Source organism: Panthera uncia, chromosome F1, assembly GCF_023721935.1.
Source record: "Panthera uncia isolate 11264 chromosome F1, Puncia_PCG_1.0, whole genome shotgun sequence".
NCBI classification, from domain to species: domain Eukaryota; kingdom Metazoa; phylum Chordata; class Mammalia; order Carnivora; family Felidae; genus Panthera; species Panthera uncia.
In genome coordinates, this window is record NC_064813.1 from 12,400,574 (window position 1) to 12,427,004 (window position 26,431).

Genomic DNA, 26,431 nt, shown 5'->3' on the forward strand with positions numbered 1-26,431 from the left:
GGACACTTAACTGAGCTACCCGTGTCCCTGGGATATGAATATTTTTAGTGTTGATTTATTTTTAAGAAAGAGAGAGAGAGAGACAGAGCATGAATGGGGAAGGGGCAGAGAGAGAGGGAGACACAGAATCCAGAGCAGGCTCCAGGCTCTGAGCTGTCAGCACAGAGCCCGACGCGGGCCCGAACTCACAAACCGCGAGATCACGACCTGAGCCAAAGCTGGACGCTTAACTGACTGAGCCACCCACGTGGCTGAATATTCAGGTGCCCCTGAATATTTTAATAGGTGAGTCTAAGAGGTCTAGCTTAGTAAATTGGAAGACTCATTTTGGTTTTTCTTTTACGTAGTCTTCGTGTCCAACATGGAGCCTGAACTCATGACTCAGAGATCAAGACCCGAGCTGAGATCACGAGTTAGCTACTTAACCATCTGAGCCACCCAGGCACCTCTTAAAAGACTTAACATTTAAAGTTTAGAACAAGAGTTGGCAAACTACAGGCTGAAGACCAAATCCGGCCCACTGTTTGTTTTTGTAAATAAAGTTTTATCAGAACGCAGCCATGTTCATTTGTGTATACATTGTGTCTGCAGCTGCTTTCATATTATGACCGGAGAGTTGAGTGGTTGCCACAGAGCCCACGTGGCCCGCAAAGCCAAACGTGTTTATTATTTGGTGCTTTACAGAAAAGGGTTGCTGACCCCTGGTGTAGAATGATATGGTTTTGTTGAGCATCTTGTCCAGTCCCCTTTCCACACAGACGAACCCACTGAGATCCTGAGAGGTTAACTGACGTGTCCCACACGAGGCAACAAGTAAGGGGAGGGGTCAAAGTAACAAAGCGGGGCATTTTAAACACGGTGAAAGGAGAGTGGGGACACCTCTACAGGGCCGGGCTCCTTTGAATATTTTTGTCGTAAATAACACCCCCGAGATGACATGATCATTATGAACGAAACTTCCTTAATAAACCCTAGAGGAAAATAAAAATGCTCAGCGAAAAGTCCTTTAAGCCTGTGAAATTACCTGGGCTTGGTGACAAGAGACAGACTCCATCCAGGCAGCGTGCCCTGTGGCACACCGAAAGGCCCTGCATTCGGAGACGGTCACACATTCTCATTATATTTTAGGCGACTGGGTCTCAAAGGAGCGTCTAGTGTCTCATGTTGCACGGCTGAGGGATTTGGAAAATGGCCCTAAAAGTTGAGGGCTGGAATCCCACGTGAAATTGCAGCTGGGACGGTGTCTGCAGCCCCGATCTGGTCTACGAGGCTGACAGGGAGGCAAGGGCGGTGTCGTCCCCAGGCTCTCGAAGACACCAGGCGACCGAGAAGCGGAACGTAGGATGGCTGTTAACTTGCTGTCTCTGCTCTCCTTCCTCAGAAGCCTCTCCACCTGTTCTCTCCTTTCATTTCCTAACCTCGCAGTCACTTTCCACCTCCCGCTGTTAGGAGCTGGCCCTGTCACTCCATGGACGTAGGAAGGGTTTCTCAGCCCTCACCTCATTTGACCCCCTCTGAGACATCTGACATTTTTGCCCACGCCCTTTTCAGTAATGCTCCCTCCTCCCTTGGCTTATGCCCTGAGCATGTGATTTCCCCTGACTCGTTGCCTCTCCCCACGCCCATTCTTCGTCTGTCCACTGCCCTCAAATGTGGACCGTAGGGTCCCAGTCTCTGTCCTCTGCCTCTTTGTATATATTCACCTGCAAGATGTCATTTACTCTCCTGGTTTCAATTGCCAGAGAACTGGGGGGCGGTGGGGGCGGGAAGGGTGTCATGTCTCAAATCTGTTTCCTGCCCGTATCTCTCTTCTAAACTGTCCCCTTCGTGTCCATTTGTCCACAGAACACAGCCGCCGAATGTCGCTCACGTTGACTTTCTCGATCCCAGAAAGTCCAAAGCTGACACCAGGATCGTTCCCCTAAACCTAATACTTTCTCTGATATTCTAAACTTATCACTCATCTGCTCCAAACCCTGCAGCGGATTCCTGGAGCTACAAAGAATAAGGTTACTTAATTCCATGAAGCCCTGCGTGACCTGGCTTCTGGCAGCCTCCTCTTGTACTTGACCTCTACTCTCCCCGTTCTTGCTAGTCCTTTGCTCGTCCCTTCTGGGTGATTTCTCTCTTTCTTTGCTCTAGTTGAAATCCCTTTTCCTTTGTCAAGTCGATGAGCATCTACTGAACTTCCAAGATTCAGTTCAAGTACTGCCTTCTCTATAACCCTCCCCCAAGGCAGTGGACACTAGAAAAGGAAGGCCCTGGCATGTGTCATGCAGACATAGCAACTCTGTGATGGCAACTTGCTCCTTGCTGGGCAAGACTTTAGCTGGCTGTAGTCCGTTGTGGAATTTTCCAGTTCCCCCACCCATCTGGGATTATCTTAGCAGCCTCACTGAAATAGCTGTGGGGCCAAGTGGTAATTCTTGGAGTAATTTAGTCAGATGACTGTCAGTGAAAATACCTCTCGAGAAAACAATGCAATAACTAGAATGAGGATAATCTTAATAGGGGTAGAATATAGCCCTTCACTCAGCATTTAGACTGTTACAGAGATGCAGCGCCATGGGATTCAGGAGCAGGGACCCTGGAGTCGAGGTGCCAAAGTTTGAATTCCGGCTCAGCTGTTTACTAGTTTTGTGACTCTGGGCAAGTTTCTTAGATTCTAAGTGCCTCAGTTTCCTCACCTGTAAAATGGAGGTGGCGATGACAGGATCTTCTAGACAGGATTGTGGCGAGAGGCGAATTTATACCGATACGTATGCATGCGTACGTGTGCATATTTATTCACACACACACGTTACTTAGAACAGTGCTTTGTAGTTAATAAGTGTGCCTATTGCTCTTTTTAGCTTACTAGATGACTAAGGGAGAAACCAAGGTTCAGGAGTCCTGAGGAAGATCCAGCTGGGCAGCTCCCTCTTTCACACCAGTAAATTCAACCAACGAGCTCCCAGATCTTCAATTAAACCACACGCTGAACGACACTCGTATATGTCTTGTGTTTGCGTAGGCCGTTATACTAGGCAAATAACTTTCACTTACTGTTATATTAGGTCGCAGTAAAAACCAGAAAAGAATGAACAGGCTTTTGAACATGCAACCCTTTATTTTATGTGCAAATACTTTGATGAATGCCTCCTTCCAGAGTCTGAGCGAGCAATTACAGAAACTTCAAACACCAGGGAACCCCATTAACACGAACCACTGTGTGCCCCGGTACATGCGATTTCCATGGCATTTGACTCCCACAACATCCAGAGCTTAAGGAGTAGGAGGTATAGGTACTATCGTCCCCGTTTTATGTATCAGAAAACAATCAAACAGAGATAAGAGTCCTCTGTTTTCTGATTCCTGTCCTATGCTCATTCTCGGTATCTGTTTTTATTTTTTTTTATTTTATTTTTTTTTTTAACGTTTATTTATTTTTGAGACAGAGAGAGACAAAGCATGAACGGGGGAGGGGCAGAGAGAGAGGGAGACACAGAATCGGAAGCAGGCTCCAGGCTCTGAGCCATCAGCCCAGAGCCCGACGCGGGGCTCGAACTCACGGACCGTGAGATCGTGACCTGAGCCGAAGTCGGACGCTCAACCGACTGAGCCACCCAGGCGCCCCTTGGTGTCTGTTTTTAAAAACATTTTTCATCGCTTCTCGGCCTTTTGGCTAAGATCAAGTGTAGTATCTGTTCTTATCAGTTTAAAAACATTTTTCACGCCTGGTATTTAAAACAAAACAACAACAACAAAAGGCCAGGCTGTGCTGAACCAATTTGCACCCTAGGGACTCTGTCCTGAGGTTCCGTAAAGCCCTTTTGATAGGTCTGTCCAAATTCGAGGAATCCCTTCTGATGATTCTTATACCTCCGCTGTTACTGATGCTGATCAAGGAGACTAGTGGTACAAAAGGAGAGGCAGGGGATAACAGGAAGTAGAAAATCGTTAAGCAAAGACAACAGGCTTATTACATATTTGCCTGTTGTTCCCTAGCCACTGCTTTGTCGCCTGGTGCTGTCGCGTCTGTCTCCTGTTCCCTGTTTCTAGCACCACCAATGACTCCATTCCATGCTGTCGTGATTTCTGGCCTAGAACACCCTCCTCAAAGATATGATCTCCCTACAGCCGTTCTGACAGCCTTCCGATCTGTTCTCCACTTTGTCGCCAGAGTCATCTCTTGGAAATACATATCTGATCACCGCACTCCTTTTTGCTTAAATCCCCTCAATGGATTTGCATCGGCCTTGAGACAAAACTAAAATTCCGCATCATCTGGCTCTACCTGCTTCTGGCAGACACTGCAGGCCGTTAATAATACCCATTCCCCTTCCTCCTGCGACATAGATGATTTATATATCCCAGCATCCCTTACTCCCTTACTGTTAGGCGTGAGCACGTGACCGAGTTTCACTAATGGAATGTGAGCAAAGGTGGTAATTGTGCTTTTTGGGCCCAGGCTCCAAGAACCTCTGGGAGGCATCTTCATGACCCTAACCAGGTGGCTGGGATGGCGATATTCATGCTGACTTTGAAAGATGACAGAGTCTCTGCCAGTGGATTCCCCAAGATCCCTCATCACAACCTTTAACCTGGAATTGCCTTGGAATGTTATAGGAGAGACAAATAAACACTTATTGTCTTGAGCCACGGTGGGGTTAGGTCTATTTGTTGCCGTGGACTGGTCTTCTGTAACCAGTACGTTACATTTCCTGCCCCATCTACCCCCAATATTGCCCACGCCCCACGTTTCCACACCAGCTGAAGAGATATTCTGTCATTTCCTCATATTTTCCATGCTCCCTTCTTCTGTGGCACTTTGAATATGCTATTAATCGTTCCATTGACGCTTTTTGGTCAAATCTTGTTCATTCTTCAGATCTTAGCTCAGGTAATCAGGGCATCTTCCTACTTCATGGAAAACTTTTCTGGACTCCAGCGCCCCTCTTCTAGGCTCATCTCTCCATGTACTCCTCTTTCATAGATCTTGTGATGACTGCAACTTTGCATTTGTTTTTGTGCTTACTTAGTTACTTAACGTCTCTTCACTAAAGTGTATATTTTGTGAAGCCCGGGACAGTGTCTGGTTTTTTTTTCCTTCAGCATCTGCACGGTAACTTGACATAAAGACCATAATTTTTATTGAATGAGTGAATCAGATTATGAATCCATACCATTAAAGGAAAAAAAAAAAAGCCATGGTAAGTGTCGTATGTAGTTGCAAATTATGATGCAAAAAATATTTTTTCTCAATATAAAATGTTATTTTGCCACTTTGTTTTTAAGTGCTTTCAGTAACCGCGGATGTGCTTTGAGATCATCGTCTCGAGGACACGGGGCTTGTCGCACCAGCTTTATACTCTGGACCTGCCTCAGCTTCTTCGTCTTGAACATCTCACTTTTCCTCGTAGTTGGTAAGCACACGCAATTCCTGGATTGTTTTTTTTAATCTAAGAACCCTCTGGTTGGGGGAAAATGCTAGAGAATAAAACACGCAAGGCATAAGTGACATTCTAGATAGAACCTTTTGTGTGACGGGGAACAAAAAGGTACGAGCTTGATAAAATCGATCTGGGGGCTTGAGTTCTAGTTAGGGTGGCCACACCCATGCGCATGTCTCATGCGGTATTTGGGACACACTCATTCTAAAAAATTACTTCCTGTTTATCTGAAATCAAATTTAGCTGAGTATCCTATAGTTGTGTTTACTATTTATAGTTGTATGTACTCTATCCTATAGTTGTATAGCTCTATTTTCAGTTCTGCCGCTTAACAGAAACTTCACCTAAAATAAGAACTTTACCTGGAGACGACTGTGTGAAGCACCATACTTGAAATGCTTAACATGGCGTCGGGCACTATGTGTTGACAGTTAGTGGTCAAGAACTATTTATTCTTGTCATTAATGTATGTCATAATAAAAGCTTCTGTTTATTGCAATAAGATTCTGTTACATCTAATAATATGAGCTACCGTTTATTGTGTGTCCCACTCTAGGCAAGGTGTCGTTCTAAGCCCGTCACAGGAAGCGTTCTATTCATTTCTTCCAACGATCCCGTAAAACAGGCATCACGCGATCTCTACCGTACAGCTGAGACCCAAAGAATATGGATCACCGCTCCCGGGTGATACCGGGTGATAGCGGTGGAGGCAGCCCCAGATGCAGCTGACTCCAGGACCTGCTTTCTTAACCTCCACGCCACAATTTCTGCAAGCCGCAAATGAGGCTGGGTCCCTTTATGAATGAGCGTTCTTTCATATTTAATAGGACTGCCTTCTCTCAGCCCCTATGGAACCCTGGGGAATTGACTCAGCTGCCCACCTGGTAAATCAAGCAGCCATTTTGCATCCAGAGCTGATTTTATAGAAATCTAAATACAGTTTACTAGGTTTACATGTTAGCACTAAAAGGAAAAAGTTCTCTGCTTACCTTTTAGTTGGGGCAACCCTTTGGTTTTATAGGCTTGTTTGAGTAAGTAATTATTCTGGTAATGCCAAGGCCTCCTTTATTGAGTCATAAATGCATCCTGGACAACTCAGAATAACTAGCAATCCCTTTCCTTTGAGCCTAGCAGGCAAACACGGGTTAGCTAGATGTGAGTTGGCTTGCCTGCCCTTGCAGGTTTCTCTTTTTCTCTGGAAACCTCCTACGAAACCATGTGAAAGGGGGAAAGAGGATCAGATAATTGGGATCTTTAAGATGGTTATTATGAAAAATGTTCTGGAACCAATTCAAATACCAATCAGAAACCACATTGTTCAACTAAATCACTTTCAGATGCCACATAAGATACAAAATACAATGATTTCCAGTTTAAAAATATAATGTTCCTTTAAAAAAACACAGTATTTTATTTTATTATTTAGAAAAAAACCCTGCCTTGGCTGGAATTCAGGCCCGTCACAGATGATGTACAGACAGGCTTTGTGCAGTTCCCTTCGGATCCGGGGCCTATGGACCTCACTGTAATGTATTTAAAAGTTCCTTAAAATGGATGTGACGGCTGTTTTCTTTGTGTATTACAGAAATATACAGAGTTCAGAGGCTCCGTGGCTACACTTCAGGCATGTATGTCATTGAAGGAATGAAAAAAATATGATGGCCAAATGCTGTATTAAAATCCCATTAGAAACGCTGGGAAGAATTATGGCTCCAGTCTCTTTTATCTGACAGGCGTCAGTTTGGTGACACAATATTCCTTCTTGCCATTTTCTCCCTCCTTTCTTCCTTCTCGTTCTTTCTTCCTTTCTTCCTTCCTTCCCTTTCTCTCTTTTTCTTTCTCTCTTTCTTTCTTTTCCTTCCTTCCTTCCTTCCTTCCTTCTCTCCTTCCTTCCTCTTTTCCCCCCTCCCCTCTAGAACCCTCCCCTCCCCTTCTCTCCCTTTTCTTTCCTTGCCTTCCCTGTCCTCCCTTCCCTCCTGTATCCTCCCCTTCCCCACTTCCCTCCCCTCCCTTCCTTGTTTACTTCTCCCCTTTTCCTACTTGGTCACAGGATATCTGTGTGTCATCTTTACCACTGGGAAAGCAAATATCATCAGGTTTCTGTCACTGTTTGATCTTCTGTACTGTATCCTGCATCAGGCAGCCTTGGGGGAGACCACTCACCCTTTTCCCGGATAAACTTGTCTATCTGAGGATTCATTAAATCCAGGATTGTTTATCTGAGCCGTCATCACTGTGTCGGGGAGCACGGGGGTTAACGCACCGTGTGACCTCAGGAATGATTTCTGTTATAGCAGCTCCCATATGATCTATCAGGCTCTAAGCATGAATTTTAATGGGCTTAGAACCACTTCTCCAGCCTGCAGGCCAGAGGTCGCTGGCTTTCACAGCGAATCTTCCACAAACTGACATGGAATCTGAAGAATTTGTTTGCTCCATCCAGAGAGGTGTGAATTTTTGCCCCTGTTCAGATCTGCAGGCCTTGCTGTGGAACTGGAGGGAAATACCAACCCGTTATGTCACCGAGGATGGGGTTATTTACAGATTCACAGGGAAAATTCAGCCCTGAAAGAGCTGCTACGAGGCTCGACAGCAGGCGCAGCAGGCGCGGGGAGGTCTGGTTCTGGCCCAGATTCGCCCCCTATAAACCTCGCGGCCACGGGCCACTTGCTTTCCCTCTCTCGGTTCAGGTCACTTATCTGTGAAAGGAGAGTTGGCTCTGAAATCCCCTGATTTTGTGAAAGCAGCCCAGTCAGTGACAGAGGGAAAGACAATTCCTGCTCGGAGATATTGTAACCACAGATACACAACAGCCTTTTCTCCCCCAAAGACTTTGGGGGAAAGTTAAATAATTCCATACTTCAGGGAACTCAGAGTCACTGATAACATATTAGTTCACTATCTAATGTCTTGTTCATGTCTGCATAGAAGCCTAAAAGCCTCTTGAGGACAAAGACGGTGCTGTTCATCTCTCTATCTCCCCTTCTGTGCCTGTTTGTTGAGTGTGGGAATGAAGTTTCAAAAGTTAGGGAATACTCGTGAGGATGGATAGCTCTCTGGAAGGGACCTATCCCTTGGTACAAGGGAGGTAGCAAACTGAGAGCACACTGACAGGCAAATCAAAGAGCAAGGCACCGCCAGTGTCCAATGTCACAAGTAGGCAAAGAGTCTGAACCAAAAGCCCTTCACTGGGAGCCATCGATGGTCAGTCACTTTTACGTAATGAAGTTACAGTTCTTTACTTGCCTATGATGTCTAGAGAAGAGGACACTGCACTATCACAGAAGACTGAATCCACTGAATTTTGAAGAAGTCCGTCTTTTACTAAATGCTACACAATAGTAGACAGGTGTCAGATCTATACTTTGCCCTTTTAGTTCCCATGCCCTCGGGTCCATATTGTACATGTTGACTCCTACTAATACGGGACAGAGTAGTCTAGGAGCCGGCAGAGCGTAGTTTGGGGACTGATGTACGTGCCTCCACAGGCGTACTTCTCATTACATCCTTAAATCAAATGAAAGGAAGAAATTGAACTGCTTAGTAGTAAAGAATTACTTGCAAAACCAGCGGAAGATTAGAATCAGCAGTAGGTGACAAATGGAAACTGTAGACATTTGATGGTCATTATGTTCCAATGACTGTCACAGCAGAGCATTCTTTTCTAAGGAATTTTTTAATGTTTAATTTTTGAAGGAGCAGGGGAGGGGCAGAGAGAGAGGAAGCTGAGCTGTCAACACAGAGCCTGACGCGGGGCTGGAACTCACGAACTGTGAGATCACGACCTGAGCCGAAGTTGGACGCTCAACCAACTGAGCCACCCAGGCGCCCCTCAGTAGAGCATTCTATATCTAGAAGAAGGACTGTCTCTATTTGGTAGGACTTAATACTAACCTCAGTTACATATCCAACTCCAAAATAGAGAAAGAAAGTGCTGGTAGTCAGGACCATTTAGATCATTTAATGTCAGTTTCAAAGACTCACAAATTACATTCTGAGAAGAGAGATTGGGAAAGAGTAGGGAAATCATGAGCCATAAAGACTATGGATTTCTGTAGGAAAAATTGTACCAAGAAGATTAGATTACTTTTTTGGGAGAATAAATTTATATTAGCGAGAAAAAGGAAAAGTACATGTTATTCATTAGAGTTTTTATAGAATGTTTGGTTCAGAAATTGCAAAATTATACTTTTAATTTATTTTGATAGTTTCAATTGGCATAGACTATGTTCCAAAGGCAGCTTGTAGAAGAATCAAGAAAGAAAAACGTCAAGGTGTCGGAGCTTGGGAAGCAATATGGTTTACATCTCTTTCATATAAATATTTTTATTGCTTCTCTGGAAGAAAAAGAAAATAGAACATTAATGAAATTGGCACTTAAATCCTTGGTTTTAGAGTGTGAGTGAGCAGTAAAAAAAAATGGCAGAATTAAGAGACAAATTATTTCTTTCCCTTCTCTGGGTCCACAAAAGGTCAGAGGAGGAAATGTATTCATTCATTGATTCATTCAAACATTTATTTCTCTGTGATCACATTGACACAGGAATAAATAAATGTAGCAGGATATGGATAAAGTAGCTATTTTTTAATTATTATTTAGGTTTTCTGACTTTTAATTTCCTTATCTGTGAACTGACGACCAAAACAGCTAATTCTGAGGGGTATTATTTATGAGCATTAAATATGATGATTTATTTAAACAGTGCTCAACATATGGAAATGATATTAATAACAAACATTATCGAGTACTTCCTCAGTGCTACATACTCTGTCAGGTTTTTTGTATATGTTAATGTATTTGAGAGTCACCACTGCCTTATGATAGATGCAGACATCATAGTCCCATTTTATGGATGAAAAGACTGTATAGTGTTAAGAGTGTGAGTAATTTGCTTGAGCTTGTAAGTCGCATAGCTGAGACCTCAAATCCAGACAGCCTGACTCCATTGCTGGTACCTGGCAGCTATTATGGTTATTGCTACAACTATGAGACTCAGCTGAAATTACAGAAATAAGACCTTAAATTTAGACGTGAAGTTCTGGACTAGAGGGATTATTAAAAGAAGTGGAATGAAAAATTTTAAAGCATAAAAATCCTTGGAGAAGTTTAGGGGTATTCGGACTGTCAGCTGAGGTTCTACTCTCCCTTGCAGACTTAGAACAACTTGGCTTAAGATTCCAACTGATGCCTGTGCAGGTTTGGAACTATGCTTGTAATTTCTGTCAATTCCTGATGGTTTCCTTCTTCTTAGTTTTCTCTTCCTTGTTTTGCATTCATCCTGTGTTATCCAAACATAAAGCCTGCTTTTCCTAAATCCGTTATTAGTTTAGCAGTTTTACTGAAGACCTTTGCGGTTATGGGGGAAGTCACATCACATATAACATCACTGACTTCCTGACTTCAGCTCCAGTCCTCCTCATTTTACACAACAGCAAACATGCCTGGCAAACACACCGTTTCCAACCATTTAGTAAATGGTAGAGCCAAGACTCCAGGCAAGATCCTGTTGGTAGATGGTCTGATCAAGCCAGTGCAAGTGAGGAAAGAAACGTCTTCATCCATCGACGCATTCCTCTTAAGCTCTGCATTTTCTCCCCACTATAAAAGAAAAATAAGACAGGAATCTTCTAAACTAATGTAAACTAATCCTGCAAATGCGTTTCTCTTAAAAATGCAAAAGACCAAATTAAAAATAATCAGATTACACTAACAGTTAGAAGTGTTTCTTTTCTTTTTTTTGGGGGGGGGGTTTATTTATTTATTTTGAGAGAGAGAAAGAGAATAAAAAAGCATGAGCAGGAGAGGGACAGACAGAGAGGAAGAGAGAACCCCAAGCAGGCTCCATGGTGTCAGTGCAGAGCCCAACTCAGGGCTTGATCCCACGAACTGTGAGATCATGATCTGAGCTGAAATCAAGAGTCGCTCAACCAACTGAGCCACCCAGGTGCCCCAGGAATGTTTCTAAAGCATCGATTTATGTTGATTATTTCAAAAGGATTCCCTGCTCTCTGGCTTCTGATTGGGTTGGCCCAGCAGGAGCCCTGGTAGAAGATTGGAAAGAGGGAGGAGAATGAAGTCAGGACATCAATCCCTCGGCTCCCTCTCTCATGGATCATCCAAAGTGGGCTCTGTTGCTCAACCAACATTCACTGCTTTTCCTGAGGCAGCTTCTATACACAACTTTCTCCTCCCTCTTCTAGTATCCGTGTCCTTCCTTTACCCTTTGAGGCCCAGAGGCAGAAACAGTCCTGTCTTAACTACACTGCACACTGCAATTCTCCCACATCCCATCTATACTGTGTGTTGTGAGTTGAATCATGTCCTTCCCCAAAGAGGATTCAGTCTCTACCTTCAGTGCTTCTAACCATGACCTTATTTGAAAACATGACCTTTATAGATGATCAAGTTACCATAAAGTTGTTAGGGTGGGCCCTAATCCAGCATGACTGTGTTTTTAGAAAAAAAGGAGAGGAGTGTCTGGGTGGCTCAGTCATTTAAATGGCCGACTCTTGGCTTTGGTTCAAGTCATGATCTCATGGTTCCACTGGTGTGTGCAAGCCCAGAGCCGGGTTCTGTGTTGACAGAGCAGAGCCTGCTTGGGATTCTCCCTCTCCCTCTCTTTGCCCCTCCCCTGTGTGCTCTCTCTCTCTCTCTCTCTCTTAAAATAAAAATAAATAATTTAAAAAAAAAGAAAAAAGGGGGAATTTGGACACACACACACACACACACACACACACATGAGATGCCATGTAAAAGTGAAGGTAGAGATTGGGGGCAAAGCATCTACAAGTCAAGGGATGTCAAAGATTGCCAGGAAATTATCAGAAGCTAAGAGAGAAGGCAGGAACAGATTCTCCTTCACAGGCCTCAAAAACAAGCAACCCCACTGGCATCTTGATCTTAGACTTTTGGCCTCTGGAATGGCGAGGCAATAAATTTCTTCTGTTTAAGCCCTGCTAATTTGTTGTGCAGTGGCCCTAGGAAATTAATACACCATGTAAATAGTCCCTCACTTAACATTCCTAGAGTTTTCTTAGCTTGAGTCCCATCAGCTGATGCCTATCGGGAACGTGAGTGGTCTAAATGCCTCTATAAAAGGAAATAAATTATTGAGATAATGTCCAGCTAACCGAAGAGTTTGACAAGGTGTAACCAGCTAAAATCTAGCTGGAGCTTCAGATTAGAAGCTGGCATTTGTGTGACACATTTGTAGAGCAAAGTTACTTTCCGTGTTCCTTTTCAGCTATGCAACGATTAAGTTCTATCTCCCAATGCTTATTAGCTCTTAAGGACTTTTAGAGAACTGAAAATCTGTGACACGCTCAGAAGAAAAATAAAGCAAGCTAACGCGACAAAGAATTACGGGGTAGGGGCTCTCAGAGAAGGTGACATTTGAACAGATATCTAAATCCAGTAAAGGAGGAAGCCCTGTAGAATCTAGCAGAGAGTAGAATCTAGGCAGAGGGAACAGTTAATTCAAAGGCTTTGAGACTGGAGTGTGCGAGGCGTATTTCAAAAACAGAGCAACAGCCAGGATGGCTGGAACTGACTGAGGCAGACGTAGATAAAAGATGACATCAGAGAAGTAAACTTTTCTATCCCGTTAGGACATGTTTACTTTCTCTACTGGACTGTTGTGGGCACTTAAAATTTGGGATGAGTGTTTGCAAAGTGACTAAGAGGATGTTTCTCACATAAAGAAGTATTGAAGGGACCAATGTGGGCAGAGAGTCACAAACTATTTCCACATTTTCTCCAGAATCCCCTTCCAAAGTGCCATAGCCCTAGAAAAAATTCATATTATTCAAAAAGACTAAGAAATATTTTATGTTTAAGTTACAACCTGATTTCTAATCGAGTGACTTTTCTTGGCTCTGTTTGAGGTGATTTTTTTTTTTTTTAGCCCCAAATTACTTTCCAGCCTCTCTTGTTTATTCCGTTTTGATCTGTGTGGCCATGCATCCTCTCCCTAACCTTCCATTATTTCTCTGGATCCATGTTTTGGTTTGAGTAGTCCTAACCACTCTAACATAAAGAACTCTTATAGATTTTTAAGGAAGTTTTTCACTTATAAAGAGTAATAAAAGTATTAATTTCCTTTTCAGATTATTTAAATGGATCATAAAACAGCCTCATTTACTGCGCTTAACTTTCCTTGTGTCCTGAATAATCAAGAGAGGGTGTATGGTCTGGGGCACTAAAGCATTTATGCACACTGGTGGTCTGAAAGCTTTAATGTCTCTTCCTGGAGTGATTAATTTAAAGCAGGGCAAGACTGGCCCAACATTATTATTTCATTTTAAGTGCATCTGGAAATCCAGAGAGTAAGCCCTTGTTTCACTCTGTTGAAGAAAAAGAAATGCATGTTAATAACTCCTACCTATTCTTAGGGCGATTGTACGATCGCTCCTCAAGTGCAGGAGGCGAAGCTCATGATGTCATTTGGAACAGAGACAAGAGGAGGCACGTTCACTTACCTCTATCCATGAGGCATGGATTCAGGAGCAGAGCAAATGGGGTTTCGTGAAGCCTGAAGATTCTGCAATTTAAGGACGTAGGCAGAAACAAGAATTTAGGAAGAGAAAAGAGATTCCCAAAAATAACTTGAAAAAATGTAACAGGGTGCTTGGATGGCTCTGTCGTTAAGCCATGAACTCATGGTTCGCCAGTTCGAATCCTACATCAGGTGAGCTGGAGACCCGCTTCCGGTGAACCCTGCTTCTCTCTCTTTTGCTCTCTCTCTCTCTCTGTGCCCCTCCCTCACTTGCACCCTCTCTTTCTCTCTCTCAAAAAAATTTTTTCGACCCATACTGCGAACATCACAAAACCAAGAAAATAACATAATATTTTTACTAATTGACCGCCTGACCTATGGCGATGTTGTCTTCCTACATTTTTTGACTGCGTACTTTTTGATTGCCTTTTCACATTAAAACATTTTTGTAATATTTTCTACAGAGAGACTACAAAGATAGCTGAGTCTCTCCTTTAGCATAGTCAATTGAAATTTGTCGTTTTACTCCTTTTGGGTTAGATGAACACAATTGTGGCTTCAAACGCAGTCGCGCTCACTGTTTGTACCACTGCTCCCAGTGTGTGCTCTAGAAACATAGGCACTCTGATAATTCTAACATTCTATTTCTCACAACTCCCATCACAATGGAAAAGGTAATGTGCGACGTGTTATAACTCTACATGCTGCATTATACCCCTGTCAGGGAAGAAGGTCTGTCTTGATCTATGAAAAGCACATCATTGGTGACACATCTGAAGGTTTACACCACTGACGACTGGAGGAACGTTCTTCAGACTGGCTTCTGGCTTCTTAAGTCGCAAGCTTCCTTCTCTCCCAACTGCCTATGTACTCCCAACACCGGGACCAAGAACGTGCTCCCATTTCAGTATGCCCTCTGGCCCCACACCTTTGTGTAGTGACAATGGTCAGAAAGCACAGGTGGCCACAGAAGTTGGCCTGGATGCCATTTCTACACCAGCCTGGCCAGTCATCACTGTGTACACACGGAAATGACCGCAAACCCCGTAATTATGGAATGTATGGAAATGTGTGGACAGGAAAGTGAGAATGTAAAGAGACGGCAGTCTTAACTGATTGTGGCTCAAATATCTTACTTCTGAAAATTTACAAAAACAGATGTGGCCTCTCAGGGCCTTGGATAGAGTCCATGTAGCTGAAGACCTAGAAGCTTAAGTGTCATTAACTTCACTGTAAATCTTCCTCTGGGGTGAAACCTAAGAATAGGGTTTTACTCTCTCCCTTTATCTTTACAAGAGCACTAGAAAGAGCTAACTCTACTCAAAATTAGTTCTCCACTGAAAGTTAGTTCACAACCCTTCCAATTAGCTAATGCAATCAGACATCGTCCAAAACTCCATCCCGGCAGTTTCTTCAGAAAACTCAATAGGTGGCTTTTCCAATGTGATATTTAGGGAGCATTGAATGACTGCATTAAAATAATGCCAAGAAAGGTAAAATTAATTTGCTTTGTATCCAACTAAGGATAGAATTCCTTTCCAATGAGACTGGATAATATGCTCTCATGGTTTTAGTTTTGATTTTTCCCACTTTTCCCCAGGTTTCATCTTTTTTTCTTTGCATCCTTTTCCTTTAAGATTTTTTCTCTTATCTTCATTTCTCCCTGTTCTCTTCTCAGGCATTAGGTGTTCTTAGCAATGGCTTTGGTGCAGAAACACACTCTGAATTAGCTCTTGGCTTTCTGTCCCTGAGAGATAGAGAAAGGCGTGTGGTAGGGAAGAACAAGTCAGGCAGACTTGGGGCATGCTTCACTGCAGAGGTCAAGGTCTTAGCTGGTCCCAGCTGCTGTAACAAAGCATCACACGCTGGGGGCCTGCAACAATAATCACGTATTTCTTATGGTTCTGGAGGCTGGAAGTTCAAGATCGGTGTCACAACATGGCTGGGTTCCGGTGAGCGCTCTCTTCTGGGCTTGCAAATGGTTAGTTGCCTTCTTGCTGTATCCTCATCTGGGAGAGACAGAGGGGGAGAGACGGAGAAAGAGAGAGACAGACCATCCCTCGTGTTTGTCTTCTTATAAGGGCACTAACCCAATGGTGAGGGCTCTACCTACCTGACTTAATTAACTCCCAAATGCCCCATCTCCAAATAAAAGCCCACTGGGGATTAAGGCTTCATCATTTGAATTCTGGGGGACTCAGCCATTCAGTCCACTGCAAATAGGTAGCAGCACAGGGAAAAATTGCCCCCAACACACACACACACACACACACACACACACACACACACACAGATCTCTAGGTAACATACACATCCAATCAGTTCCCAGATCTTTATATTGTCATAGCAGGATCATAGTCTCTTTCTTTCATGGTTCCCTTTTGAATACTTTATGTGTTTTTCTTTCTCATTCAAATCTCTCTGTGATGTACTTTTTACTTGATTTCATTTATTTTTTTTTAATATAGTTTATTGTCAAATCGGCTTACATACAACACCCAGTGCCTGTCACCCATTTTCCCGCTCCCCCACTCCCCCCTCCGTCCACCCTCAGTTTGTACTCCGTATTTAAGAGTTTCTTGTGGTTTGCCTCTCTCCCTCTCTGTTTGTAATTGTTTTTTTTTTCTCCTTCCCCCATGGTCTTCTGTTAAGTCTCTCAAGATCCACATGTGAGTGAAAACATATGATATCTGTCCTTCTCTGACTGACTTATTTCACTCAGCATAAAACCTTCCAGTTCTATCCACATTGTTGCAAATGGCAGGATTTCATTCCTTCTCATTGCCAGGTAGTATTCCATTGTATATATAAACCACATCTTCTTTATCCATTCGTCAGTTGGTGGACATTTATAACCTGATTTCATTTAGATAAAATGTTAGTATGTTGCTGCTAGGCATTGTATTTTGTTGGCTAATGGCATGTGGTTGGACATAGGAGAAGCACAAGGTTAGTCTAGTCACTTGGAAATACTGGAAGCTCTTGACATAGAGGAACCTATGGGATCCATTTGTATTTTCTTGCCATTTAATAAATTAAACTCCATTTAGATTAGAAGGGAAACAGTCTCGGGGCACCTGGGTGGCTCAGTCGGTTAAGCATCCGAGTTCGGCTCGGGTCACGGTCTCACAGTTTGTGAGTTCGAGCCCCGCGTCGGGCTCTGTGCTGACCGCTCGGAGATTGGAGCCTGCTTCGGATTCTGTGTCTCCCTCTCTCTCTGCCCTTCCCCCACTCGTTCTCTCTCTCTCTCTCTCTCAAAATGAATAAGCATTAATTTTTTTTTTTTTTTAGAAGGGAAATAGTCTACCTTGAGTTTTTCTTTTCTTTTTTCTTAGCTTGGTGGGCGCCTCCAGGTGGGAGGAGAAAGGACAGGATGTATTTCCTGAAAGAACACAAAATGCCACCTGGTGCTTACCCTCCCTGCCTGTCTGGCTTCTTTCAGCTGGGAATGTAAGCTTCACAAGGCAGAGCCCATTCTCTTTATAAGGGACCTTCTTTGTTTCTCTCATGTATCTTAAGATAATTTTGACAGATTATAGTTTCTCTTTGCACATTTTAAAGTTCAAAACTAAAATGCTCAATCATAAATGTATATGGTTTCAAAAGATATAGTTGCTGGCACATTCAAATTGAATTTTAAAGTAAAACCATTAGTCTTCTTTTTAAATATATCTCAGCAATATTATGTACGCCATCATCTATTTTTATTTATTTATTTTTTTAAAGTTTGTTTATTTATTTTGAGAGGGAGAGAGAGCCAGCAGGGGAGGGGCAGAGGGAGAGGGAGAGAGACAATCCCAAGCAGGCTCCCCACCACAGGCAGAGAGCCCGATGAGGGGCTCACACCCACGAACCACAAGATCATGACCCAAGCCGAACTGACACCTGACTGACTGACTGAGCCACTCAGGTGCCCCAACCATCATCTATTTTTTTTTAATTTAAAAAATTTTTATTTTAATGTTTATTTACTTTTGGCAGAGAGAGACACAGAGCATGAGCAGGGGAGGGGCAGAGAGAGAGGGAGACACAGAATCCGAAGCAGGCTCCAGGCTCCGAGCTGTCAGCACAGAGCCCGACGCGGGGCTGGAACTCACAAACTGTGAGACCATGACCCGAGCCGAACTCAGATGCTTAACCGACTGAGCCACCCAGGCGCCCCAACCATCATCTAATTTTAAAGGCATACAAATCTCTTTAATAATTAGATATTTTTCATCAGTCTTTTTTCTCCTTAAAATTGTATTTCCATGCTACCTCTTCCTCAGAATTTTATACCAATGTAACATAATTTTATATTTAAATATCTTTTATTGATTACCCTTTCCTATGCCTGTGCAACAAACATTAAAATTTTTCCATTTTTTAATCATCTCCGTTGTCAAGAATTTCATGTCTAAATTTAAATTCCCTTTGTTATCTTAGCTCAGCAAAAGAAAAGATAAGATTTCTGTAACCCTACAGTTCTAAGAGCCCAAATTTTCTTCTGTATTATCACTACAGCTATTTTTCATATGCAAATGATCAGGTCGATCTCCATAAATTATAATTTTTATAATTAGCGTATATAAAAATAAAATTGTGCTGGGAAAAAGAAATACTGCATTTCTTAGTGTGATAGGTGGTGATAGTTTATGGTGTTTTGGTCAAATGAAGTGACACAAATATTTAAAATTGTTGCTTTATTTGGGACCCCTGAGATTATTCTACCTGAGGACGATGCATGGCACCAACAGGGATGGGGGACAGCTGTACCTTTCTTTTGCCCAGTGGGTGACAGGCTACGGACAAAGGGAAGTGGGAAAGAGAAGGCCAACGAAGATCTCATTGAAGACACCTCTGTAGGCAAAGTGCTTTTAGGGAAGAGTGATATAGAAATCAAATCTCTGGAATTGGTTTCCTTAAAACTGTGTCTGCAAAGAGTAAGTATAATTATTTGAACAGGCTGATGTATATGGTTCTTAACCTAGTCCATGGAGCCTTCTCCCAGAGTCAAAGAGGTGAGTGCAGCAGGAGGTGACAGAACAATTATAGACACCTCTTTAAAACCTTTGGTGTGGGGATGAGCTCATTGGGAGAGTTCTTTTTAGAAATGTTTTAATCTTCAGGAATTCTGATCCAATTATATGTATATATATAGCTTCTCATTTATGCTCATACAGGAGGTCCTACTAATTATGAAATGTCAAAGACTATCACTTACAAATGAGAGAATATATTGGGGCGCCTGGGTGGCTCAGACGGTTGAGTGTCTTACTTCAGCTCGGGTCATGATCTCATGGTCCGTGAGTTCAAGCCCTGCGTCGGACTCTGTGCTGACAGCTCAGAGCCTGGAGCCTGCTTCGGATTCTGTGTCTCCCTCTCTCTGCCCCTCCCCCACTCATGCTCTGTCTCTTAAAAAATGAATAAACGTTAAAAAAATTAAAAAAAAGAGAACATATAAGAACCTCCCAAACAAGAGCCGTTAAGTTAATTTATATTGATAAACATCACTCACTTAAGATTGCTCCTTGAAATCAGTTTATGATTTATTTCAAAAGCTTTTAATAGATGAAAAGTCTCAATAATACCATTTATCTCAATTTGCATATTTGAATCTATTTTTTCAATTCCTAAATTTATAATTGCTTACCTATGTTTCTTATTGATTTTATATTTAATAAAAATGTATATTATTTTATATTTATTATTATTATTTATGATAATTAGTAAAATTTATTTATAATTGTTATTTATGGTTTTTTTCGGATTTATGATTTTTTCCTCTAAAATGGCTTCTTGCATATGGAAATCAATGGATAATCTTTTACAGAAAAGGCTAGAACAAAGATCTCACGTTTGTAGTCACATATAAGACATTTTACAGCAATGACAAGGGTGGAGAAAATATAAGGAACATGCAATTAGGACTGATGTCTAAATAAGACACTATAAAATCGAAAGGAAACAGTGCAAAAATACCGCAAAAAGTCAGTTTTATACACTTCTTAATTGTACATAAAACTGGCAAGCTATAAGCTTATTTACTGATATAAAAAACACACAGAATAGCATGCATAGTGACTTTTATTATTAAATCAAGAGGGAGTCTACACCAAAGTAAATTATAAATGTATAATAAAGTTAAATGTATAATTTGTTACACATTTTTAAAATTTATTTGTCCAATCTATTTTCCATTTATATGTATTCCAATTTAGCAAACAAACCCTGCTTTCAACACAAAGGAATGAGACTTTTGACCTCCCACTTCAGAAAAGTGAAAACTAGCACGGTCTGACAGTAAACCAACTGTTTATTTTCAGTTATTTGGCATGGCACTTTACATAATGTTAGCCCCGTTTTTAACTCCTTGGGGAGGCCAAAGTTCAGAAACATTGTGAAAAAAAAAAAATGTCCTTGGAGCAGCTGGCCACCAAGAACTTCACCTCCAGGTGTGGTACGTGGTGTCCCATCTGGGTTTTCGTTGATGGTGGAAACATCTTTCATCCCCACGTCAAGGGGCAGACCCGCCGAAGCAAAGCAGGTGATGTCAGAGCCTGGTCCAGGGCCTGAAAAAGAAACAAAAGATAGAAGAGAAGAGGGGACTGGAGAAAGAAGGGTAGGAGGAGAAAATAAAAACAAGAGGTGGCAAGGCAAAGCAAAAGGCGAGCTGTGTGCTGGGGAGGGCAGGGCGGCCCCACTCCCTGGTCTCCGTGCTCGCGCTATCGTTACCTAGGTCTGTTTAGGGAACTTTCCAAAACGCAGAGAAGCTCTGTGGGTCTGGCTCTCAAACTTATGCAACCAATTGTTTGGGGAACAGCCTGGAAATTTCACAAGAAAGCTGAGTTCTCAAGAGATTGACAGTTTGACCAGGGGATCAAAGGTTTGGTGCAGTGGGGCTAATTTTCAGAAAGCCTTCCCAATTGGGAAGATTTTCCTTCTCGTTATGGCAGTTAAGACATGTGAAAATAGTAATTCGAGGCACTTATAAGCAGCTTTCTTCTTTGTTCCCAATGTTCCACGAATGTCAGTCCTCTCCAAACCCATGAAAACAAAGTAGGCGGCCAGGATGATTACCACCCACCCCCGCCCCCGGCCTGATCACTGATAAAAGGAGAGGGAAGTACAGAAATAGGCAGTGATTTGTTTGGCTTGCCAAAAAGAGAAAGTCACATGGTTAGATCACAAGTGTTATTGCCTTCAGATCGACAAAACACATAAGCAGCGTGGCTGTGTGTGGGTGGGGAGGAAGGAGAGGTTGCAGGATGAAGGATGAGACGAATAATAGCCAGATGGGTGGGGAATGAGATCCTAACAGTTGTTTGAGATTCTGAGCGCTCCAAATATATTTATCAAACCAGTAAGACCTAAAACAGCAACTAATATAGTCCATTGCCATTGAAAATGCATAGGGGGCACCTGGGTGGCTCAGTTGGTTGAGTGTCCGACTTGGGCTCGGGTCATGATCCCACGGTTTGTGAGTTCGAGCCCCACAGAGGGCTCCCCGCTGTCCAGGCAGAGCCCGCTTCGGATCCCCTGTCCCCTTCTCTCTGCCCCTCCCCCACTTGCGCTCTCTTAAAAATAAATAAGCAAATAAACGAAAGCGAAAATGCGTGGGATAACCAACCGCAGCTGCCTTAATCTTGTGTTTGTTTAATTAACAGGAGGTGATGTAGATAAGCCAAGTACTGGTCAGCAGTCCCTAATAGCCAGGATTTATTCGGAATCCAGAGAATGGAATAAAAAACCCATTTCCCCCAACGTTTTATAAATCACCGTTTTGGCCGCTGAGACTCACAATCGGGGACCTACAGAAACCCTGCAATTGCACCAAGGCTTCCTGGTTCATTGTTCCTATAGTTTGGACCAGGCTTTACAACCATACCCGAGGCGTATTAGGCCAGAAAGTCGAGGGGTTGGTGTGTGTTTTTATTATGCTTCCACTGATCTGGGCTTAAAAGGCACTAAATATTGTGTGGTTTCTTTTCTTTCCTTCAAATGTGCACAAATGCTTGAATGGGAGGGATATTGTGACTGAAAACCTTCACTCTCTGCACTGATCACCTGGAGGTCTGTTTTCAACCCTCTGAAGATTCCCGAAAGCAGGCCTTCCCCTTAAAAGTCTTTATATCTTTTTTTTTTTTTAATGTTTATTTATTTTTGAGACAGAGAGAGACAGAGCATGAACAGCGGAGGGTCAGAGAGAGAGGGAGACACAGAATGTGAAGCAGGCTCCAGGCTCTGAGCTGTCAGCACAGAGCCTGACGTGGGGCTCGAACCCACAGACCGTGAGATCATGACCTGAGCCGAAGTCAGACGCTTAACCGACTGAGCCACCCAGGCGCCCCCCCCCCCCCCTTAATAGTCTTTAAAGCAGGATCGTTCAGACTGTAAAGATCCATGAGCCCAAGATTTCCTGCTTGGAGTCCTTCTGGCCTCAGTCACCTGGTTTAGCTTCGCCCCTCGTTCGAGTCTCCATCTAACGGCCAGACCCCAGTTTCATCTTGTGACCGGTGGATAAAGTCAACTTCACCCAAATCAATGAAAGTGAAAATTTAAATTATTTACGAAGAATTCATTCTGCTGCTCCGTATCTCCCTTCCACCAGAATTTGAGAAGCTTAAACTTGATACACAAAGGACATCCTGAGGATGGCTGGCAAGTTTTTGTTGAAGGGCTTAGATACCGAAAGAACAGACCGGGACAGGCAGGGTCATAGGCATTTAGATTTCTCTTGAAAGGAACACTAGCACTAATGTCAGTTTGCAACTAAATTAAGATGGTTTTTCCAGAAGGAGTTAGCATTCAACCATAGTACATTTACAGTGGAGGCTTCCAAAAGGGACGTGTGTTTCTCCTCGCTTTCTCCACTCATAATTTCAATTAGGAACACACTGACAAACCCCAGAACACAGTTTCTGGGAGAATCTTACTTCTATTATGCTAATTTCATGAACCCAGAGAAAAAGGCGGGGGGGGGGGGAGCTTGTAATTTATCATGGCAAATGATACCAAGCTAAACCTCTGACAGGCTGTATCTACAAAAAGATAGGCGACTGACCGTTATTTCTTTCTTTTCTGGAAGGGTGGGGGAGCTCTGGATGCGGAGGCCGAATGAACTGATGATTCAGGACTGCCTTGTGGATACAGTCCGTTCCCATAGGAGGAGATGCTGAATATCGGCGAATTTTGCCAGCGTGTTAAGGCACGTATTTTACAAGCATTTAAGGAGGAAATAGTGGCCACAGTTCATCGGAGCTCAAACACGAGAAGGTGACAAAACGCAGTGGTACTGCAAAGCCAAGTAAAATAGACTGAATGAGCAAACAAATTTTCCCACTTCCTTGATGCACTTTGTCAAGCTACCTTCTCACAGCTACCATGGTGATCAAAACAAATTTAGGTCTTGTTAGCCCTGCTTATTTCAAACTCGGCAAAATTCCCATTGCACTTTGAATAAAATACAGATCCTCTCAAATCCGATTTCTTACCATGTCTTTCTCCAATCATTATTCCACAGGTTGCGGTACCGTGGAACATTCCCACCTCAGGGCCTTTGCACACCGTAAGCCAGCTGCCTAGAGTTCTCTTTTCCCTCAATTTGACCAGACTATCTCCTTCTAGCAATCAGGGCTCCATTCTAGCCATCACATCAAATGTAGCCCACAGATACATCGACTACCACATTTATCTTGTTTCATTTTCTCTGTAAGACTCTATCTGGAGTTACCTTGGTTTAGATGTCAAATGCCTTTCTTCCCTAGAAAATGGAAATTCAAAGATCGGGAACCTGTGTGTTCTCTTCGCTGTTATATTTCCAACATTTTGACATAGTTAAAGACAAAACGCCATCTTCTAAATCAAGATTGAGATGACTTAGAAGGGGGTAGTTTTGTGATCAAGACAGCATGAAGTCAAGGGTATGTGTTGTAGCCAGATAGAATTAGGGATGGCCAGGGAACAACGTATAAAATTACGGGCAATGTGACACTATAGAAAGAATATGAACTTGGAATCAGACCTGAGCTCAAATTCCAGCCTGCCACTTACTAGTTGTTCGACCTTGGGCAAGGTACTTACAACTTTAGTGAGGCTCGTTTTCCTTATTTAAAGGAACAGAGAATAGCCAGCATTTACAAAAGACTATTTTGCGGTGTTTTTGAAAATTACAGGACATTATGCATGTCAAGTGGCTAGGCCTGTGCCTATAAGTTGTCAGTAAGTGGTAAGTTATTGTGACAGACATTATCTGTTACCCTCCCAATAGCTTTATTTTCTTTTTCCTTGATAACACAGCCCTAATTTTTTTTTTTTTGACAGTGGTATTTATTCTACTTTTATTTCAAAACCATGTAACTGTCTCATGTCACTATCAATATTGATTGTACATATAACTGTCAGTAACTGCACCTTTTAAAATTTTCCTGAGACAACTTGGGCATTTTTGGACTCAAAGTCAGTATTCTTACCCTTCTTATTTTTCTGATCAATTTTTCCAACATTTAAATTTTTTCTGGACATAGTCCTGACTTCATTCAGGGTGACAACACCTAGGCCCAGGTGATGAATCATGTTTGATCTAAGACGCTCGTAAGTAACGTGTTCCTCGTTTTCCCCGACTCCTTTGCAATTACAGGTGGTCATGTGACCCAATTCTGGATAATCCATCCAGAACTAAGGGGCAGTTGACTCTGTGTGTGTGTGTGTGTGTGTGGGCTGGTAGATCGTTTAAAGGTGATGGCAGGACAATATATGTTACTTGTACCCCAAGTTAGCTGGTTCAATGTCACTTGTATATTTACAAAGTAAAATCAGGGATGGATTATCAATTTCTTTAAAGTCACACGTTAAACATCAGAGAGGTTAGGAATCTGGATTTTAAATTTCATTAATTAAATCTGGTCGTGCTCAGGATAGCAGTATTTTATTGTATTTTATTGTAGAAAACACTGGCTGTATTTTATTGTAGACACTGGCTGTATTTTATTGTAGAAAACAACAGCTTGTGTATTTATCAAAAGCCAAGTTTTAAAAAAAATCTGCTTTTCATTTTCAATGTTAACCTCATTTTATTTCCTTTGATAAAAACAAAATATATTCTGTTTATGTTGCTGGATATTCGAGTAAAGAACAAACATCATCCACAAAAAGCTGCATTTTAAAAAACCCTATTTTAGATCGAAAAAATTTAAAGTGTTTATAAGAAAAATGGCTTAAGATAAAACTGACAGAAATTAAAAAATGTTCTATTATACTATGTGCTATATAAAATATACCATGTTGGGGGATCTTGGGTGGCTCTGTCGGTTGAGCGTCCGACTTCGGCTCGGGTCACGATCTCACAGTTCATGGGTTCGAGCCCCGCGTCGGGCCCTGTGCTGACAGCGCAGAGCCTGGAGCCTGCTTCGGGTTCGGTGTCTCCCTCTCTCTCTCTCTGCTCCTCCCCCGCTCATGCTCCGTCTCTCTCTCTCTCCTTCAAAAATAAAAACATTAAAAAAAATTTAAAATACACCATGCTATATTGTAGGAGGCTAGAATGTTTAAATAACACTAGTATAGTTTTAGGTACCTAGTTAACTGTTAATTTGCTTAATAGGAAGTAACATTTATGTAGCGTCACTCTGTGCAGGTATCTTTAAGTATATTAATTCACTTAGTCTTCGCATTAACTCTGTGGATTTGGTGCCACGGTCACGCCCAGACGTTGACTGCTTGGCTCCAGTAGAGCAAATCTGAACCAGAGTCTGGCTCTAGATTGTACCTTCCTGCCCACTACACTCTGCTGCCTCCCGAGTAATATTAATTATTAGATTTCATATGAGAATACTTGTATTACTTCCTTGGGCCACACTTCTTAACTCGTTTCCTTTTCAGTGCCTTAGCCGAGCATTTAAAGATAACGTCCCATTTATTATTCCACACACTTGGGGAGAAATGGATTTGCCACCCTCTCCTACCCTATTCTCCCAGGAAGCTAACAAATTAGGAGGCGGATCACTAGTACCAAGGTGCACCCCACCAGTTAGAACACAACTCCCTCGGGAGAGAATCCAAATTCTCACCCACTGTGAGAAGAAACGATCGGTTTCGGAAGCACTGCCCTAGCCATATTCAGCCTGGAAAACCCTGGCTCCAGTTCTGCCATTTCTAACCATTTCACGGCCTGGATTTCAGGGCTGTGGGTGTATCTGACTCCACCTTCTGGGGGAGCCACACGGGTGTTGTCGTTCCCTTTTTCTGCCTGCCGTGGAGACTCGGGAAATGTGGACGACGATGAGGACTGCTGGCCTGGGTGTTATGGGTGCAACCGAAGTTTCAGGAAGGGAGCGGGACAGTTTGTCCCGGCGGTTGTCTGTGCGTGACCAGGCCGACTATGGGTGGAGAAAAGAGCTAAGAGAAAAGCAAGAGGTAGAAGTAGTTAATGGAAGAGAGCAGAGGCTATGAGAAGAGTGAGAAAGCGGGGGGTCTGGGTGTGGGGGGTGAAATGAGCACTTGAAGAATGTTGGGGAAGAAAGAGTCGGT

The 26,431-nt window shown here is 42.7% G+C and overlaps 1 protein-coding gene and 1 pseudogene across 1 annotated transcript in view; one reads left to right on the top strand and one right to left on the bottom strand.

Moving 5' to 3' along the window:
• KIFAP3 (kinesin associated protein 3) overlaps positions 1-26,431 on the bottom strand; it is a 353,458-nt gene that overhangs the window by 259,770 nt on the left and 67,257 nt on the right. The gene's annotated exons all lie outside the window — the stretch shown is intronic.
• LOC125926066 (uncharacterized) lies at positions 3,645-3,770 on the top strand (annotated as a pseudogene).